This window comes from Folsomia candida, unplaced genomic scaffold (assembly GCF_002217175.1).
Source record: "Folsomia candida strain VU population unplaced genomic scaffold, ASM221717v1 Fcan01_Sc024, whole genome shotgun sequence".
In the NCBI taxonomy this organism is placed as follows: domain Eukaryota; kingdom Metazoa; phylum Arthropoda; class Collembola; order Entomobryomorpha; family Isotomidae; genus Folsomia; species Folsomia candida.
Window position 1 is genome coordinate 2165677 of NW_019091216.1, and position 6000 is coordinate 2171676.

Here is a 6000-nt window from a genome sequence, read left to right on the forward strand (position 1 = left end):
TAATATTTATATTTATATTAATATTTATAAAAATATTTAATATGCATATCGATACTTTCATAATTTTTTATGTAGATCTTAAAAAATATTTGGATTTATAAGTGCATGTTTTAATGAATGAATAAATGCTTGGGAAAAAGATGCACAGAAAAACATGCAGCCGTCGACCTGTCACATCACAGAATCTGTGAATACATAAGATGTATTTATATTTTTTAATATCATAGATTCGCTTTAAATAAAATCATAATTTGCATAGGGTCATCATTCGCGCATAATTCGCATCTTTGTAAATTTTGAAATTCAATTTCGCAAGTTTTTTTATAGATATCCAATTGATAAGTGTGCATGCATGAAAAAGATGTACTTAAAAATATACAGATTGACAAAATATTGTTAAAGAAAGTCACACTTTGATTAATTTTGATGTCATTTTCATAAATACGGAATATATCGATACTTTCGTAAGTTTGTATAGATCTTTCAATCTAATTGTTGGGCGGTGTACTTGATTAATAATTAGCAGGGGGTCGTCATTTTCAAAAAATATTCAAATTCAATTTCGTAATTTGTAGACATATCCAATTGAGAAGTGTGCTTTTAAACACGTGTGAAAATAATGTCCCCAAAAAAAGTATAGGTTGACAAAACCCAGTTAAAAACGCACATTTTGATCAATTTTGACGTCATTTTCAGAAATATTTAAAAGATTTATGTCATCGTAGGACTTTTTCTATGGGTCCAGATGATTAGGCATGTTTTATGAATATGTAAATATCAGGGTTGGGCAAAATACTATTTGAAATACAAAATACAAATTACAAAATACAAAATACAATTTTGTATTTTGTATTTTGAGGGCCATGGTTCAGATGAAAGTATTTTGTATTTTGTATTTTGAAGCTAGCCGGGTATTTTGTATTTTGTATTTTATATTTTCTAACTTTTCAAGTCGGTCAAAGTATTTTAAATACAAAAATACTTTACAAAATACATTTGGCAAATATGAGACGAACTCATGAGTAGAACAAGAGTTTAACTATTAAGAAGCATCGATTATTTTCAGTTTCTGGACTCTCGGCTGTGCCAGAAAACTGTGTAAAATATTTTGTATTTATGCAGATGATTAATTTTTTAATCTTAAATAGTTAAGATGGTTATTAAAACTTATGTTCCCTTCACTATCGACACTTTGTCGTACGAGAAGGTCTTTCTATAATGCGAGAAGGATTAAAATTAATTAGATTGAAATTATGGGGGGCTTATCATTTTTTGGATAACAAATGAACGCACACATGCTCAGAAACATAATTATTCAATTCCAAATAACGCTGTGAAATAAAATAAGTTTGCCACAATTTTGAAATTTGAGCTTGACTTGCATTTTCAGGGTCAAATCTGGCAGTAGTATTTTGTATTTTGAAATGTATTTTAAATACGTATTTTGTATTTTGTATTTTTAGATTTCGACGATTTTGGGCAAAAGTATTTTGTATTTTGTATTTTGACGAGATTCGAGTATTTTGTATTTTGTAATTGTATTTTGAAGGTTCACAGCAATGTATTTTCATTTTGTATTTTGTATTTTGAAACCCATGTATTTTGGCCAACCCTGGTAAATATGTACCCAAAACATCTAGCAAAAACAAAGATGGACAAAAGAAATGGCTAAAAAACGCAAATTTTGATTAATTTTGACGCCATTTTCATAAATATTGAATACGTGGACATGTTCATAATTTTTTATAGATATTTACTTATTTATCTTCGTCATTATTGCGTGTATCACGTGTTCATATAAATCAGTATAGTAAAACTTCAATTCAATCTAATTGTTGAGTGTTGCTATTTTTATGAATATGCAAATAGTAATAACTACGTATGAAATAGGTGTGCAAAACATCCCATCTTCCTGTCATGTCACAAACTTGATGATTTTGACGCTATTTTCATAAATAATGGAATTCATTTTCGTCGTTTTTAAATTAGTATGTTTATTTAATTGTTGAGCATGTTTTTATGAATATGCAAATACGCATGAAAACGATGTAATAAAAAACATAGCGGCAAAAAAAATTAAAAAACGCGTATTTTGATTAATTCTTACGCCATTTTCATATTTAATAAAGGCAGTGATCCTGGACTATTTTTTCATATTATTATGTTCGTTAGTTTACTCTTCAGTGAGCATGGTTTAGTGAGTATGAAAATATTTATGAAGAATATGCACAGAAAAATATGCAGAAAATAGTTAAAAACTCATATTTTGATCAATTTTGACGCCATTTTCATAAATATTAAATATGTTGATAGTTTGGAAAGTTTTTGAATATGTTACACATCTGTTTGTTGTATGAGTATGTTTTTATAATTTTATGAATATGTAACAAATAATGCATGAAAAAGATGTATAAAACAGTCGTCGACTGTTTGTCATATCACAAAAGTATATTTATTTTCAATATTTACTATAAATTATTATAAATTTGCGTATGCATACTTGTATCTGATTTTTGGTAAAAAAGGGTTATTAAAAATGTTATGTTGCTTTTTTGATATCGTAGATTCACGTACATAAACTCATAGTCTACAAGGGTCGTCATTTTCGAAAATTAGTTGTCCAATTGATAAGTATGAATGCATATTTTTAAAACGACGTATAAAAAATACAACAAAAAATATACAGGTTCACAAGAAATGGCGTAAAAAATCATAATTTGATCAATTTTGACGCTAATTTCGTAAATATTAATGTTCTATTTCTCCATTTTTAAAAGATATAAAGTTGTATACTCTTAGAAAACTGGTATTAAATCATTACCGACCGGAGTACATATGTAACTCTACGGGCGCTGGTATTAACGGGAATTACTGTTCAGTAATGTTGTGGTAATGAAAAATTTACCAGTCAGGAACAATTTACTATCAATCCAGTAGGAAATTATTACCAAATCAATACCAGCACGGAGTATCTATGTGACACTACCAGATTTTTAATAGTGTAATACGCGTATAAGCAAGCCCCTATGGCTCAGAGGTACGAGGGTAGGATTGTCACCACGCAGTCACACGTTCGATTCCTCTGGCCGGGAAGCTATTGCTAATCCTACTCGGCTCGGTGTTAGTACGGGGTAGGTGCTGTCTCGTGACAGGGTGAGCCCAGCCATACGGAATGGCAATGTCACTGTGTACAGCCCCTAGCAGAGTCCGTTCTCTGTGGGGATGAGACAACTTGCTACGAAATTATGGCAAGAAGTCGCCATCTGAGGCTGAAAAGCAGAGAAATCTGAGTCCTGGCGATGTAAAACTGTCACATTTTAACATTTTAACATTTTAACATTTTATACGAGTATGTGTTTTCTTAAAACATCTATAAAACAGTCGTCGACTTGTCACATATCAAACGTATATTTATTTTCAATATTTACCATTAATTACTAATAGTAATTTACTATAGATTTACTTATGTCTATTTTTGGTACAAAAACGTTATTAAAAATGTTATCTTACTTTTTTGAGGTCGTAGATTCATTTACATAAACTCATAATTTGCATTGGGTGGTCATTTTCGTAAATTTCGAAATTGAATTTCATAATTTTTTATAGATATCCACTTGATAAGTGTGAATGCATGTTTTTAAACACACATGAAAAAAATTTACCTAGAATATACAGATTGGCAAAAAAATAGCTAAACAACGCAAATTTTGATTAATTTTGACGTCATTTTCATAAATATTGAATACGTGGATACTTTTGCATTTTTTAAAAATCTCTAATTTTTGGATGTTTCTATTTTTATGAATTGGTAAATAACTACGTATGAAATAGGTGTGCAAAACAGCGGGCGACCTGGCATGTCATAGACGTACACTCAAAACAAAACGGTGTCAATATATGACTTAACCGCCTTGGTTACAATTGTGATTCCGAGTAGTAATGAATTTTTTCCGTCCGGTCATAACATTATAACTACCGGTATCAAAACCATCATAACTCGGATTCAACATTGTAACCAAGGCGGTTAAGTCATATACTGACACCGGCGGTGTTGATTTCACAAATTTTTGTTTTGAGTATATATTTATTTGTTATCATAATTGATTTGTGCAGATTCGGTTCACACATAAAATTCATGGGGTCGTTATTTTCATAAATATTGAAATTCAATTGATTTTGAATTGTGCGTGTTTTTTAAACAGGAATGAAAAAGATATACGAAAAGGAACAATACGGGCATAAGGACCCCTCTCCGATCGGGGAATGTGATACGTCAAAATGTCGGGTTTTTCATGCTGATCAAGAATATATAGAGGGTATTCATTATTTCTTCGTATCCTTAGTATTCTTCGTATCGTAAAATAACTTACGAAGCTTACGAGATTTTGTAAGCGTCGTAAGATTTTGTCATCGAAAATCACGTTACTACGCTTACGATTTTTACTAAACTTGACCCCTTGTTTTTTCTTCGTAAACTATTTTACGATACGATGGATACGAAGAAATAATGAATACCCTCATAATTTTTTTGACCGGCAAATGTATATTAAGGTTACAAAAAAATTATATATTCTTGATCAGCATGAAAAACCCGACATTTTAACGTATCACATTCCCCGATCGGAGAGGGGTCCTTCTGCCCGTATTATACCTACGAAAAAACACACAGGTTGACCAAAAAAGCTTAAAAAAAACTCACAATTCGATTAATTTTGACGCCACTTTCATTAGTAATGAAATTCATTTTCATAATAGTTTTTAAATATTTATTTAATTGTTGAGCATGTTTATGAAAAAGATGTAATAAAAAACATACAGGCAAAAACAAAATAAAAAACGCGTACTTTGATTAATTCTTACGCCATTTCCGTAAATATTAAAATTAGTGATACTGGAGGACTTTTTTCGTAGATTTTGAATTGATAACTGTGCATATGTTTATGAATATATAAATAAATGTGAAAAACTTGCAGCCTGCCACATCACAATATTTTTTAATATTATAGATTAACTTATATAAAATCATAATTTGCATAGGGTCATTGTTTTCGCATAATTCGCATTTTCGTAAATTTTGAAATTCAATTTCGTAATTTTTTTTGTATACACTCAAAATAATGTAGTAATGAATCATTACCATGCGGAATCACTATGTGTCTCTACCACGTGGGTTACGATTTGTCGTAGAAATGGTAATAATAATTTCAGGGAAATTCAAATTCATTACCAAATATTAAGGAAGTGAATATCATTATGTATTAAATTTGAATTTCCCTGAATTTATTATTACCATTTCTACGACAAATCGTAACCCACGTGGTAGAGACACATAGTGATTCCGCATGGTAATAATCCATTACTACCTTATTCTGAGTGAAGATATCCCATTGATAAGTGTGCATCCATGTTTTTATACACCTATGAAAAAGATATACCAAAAATACACATATTGACAAGAAATGGCTAAAAAACACAAATTTTGATTAATTTTGACGTCATTTTCGTAAACATTGGAATTTATAAATTCGTAATTTTGTAAAAGATGAAAGATGATAAAAAATTGGTTGGATGGAGAGCATGCTTTTAAGGTGTATTGTGAATTCTCGAAGTAAACGGGACAGATTTGGTTTGAATTTCAGCCCGCCTCCAATGTTAATCAAGTGGGCACGTGATTTTGGCGCGTAGAAATTCTGTCCCGTTTACTTCGATGCACCGCAATAGGTGAAGTAAATGAAGGTGTAGTAAATTCGTATGAAAAGATATACAAAACAGCCGTCGACCTGTCACATCACAAAGACATATTTATTTCACCCACACAAAATTATAATTTGCATGGTGTCGTCATTTTCGAAAATATTGAAATCCAATTTCGTAATTTTGTTGTATAGATATCCAATTGATAAGTGTGCATGCATGTTTGTAAACACACATGAAAAAGATTTACATAAAATATACAGATTGAGAAAAAATGGGTAAAACAACGCAAATGTTGATTAATTT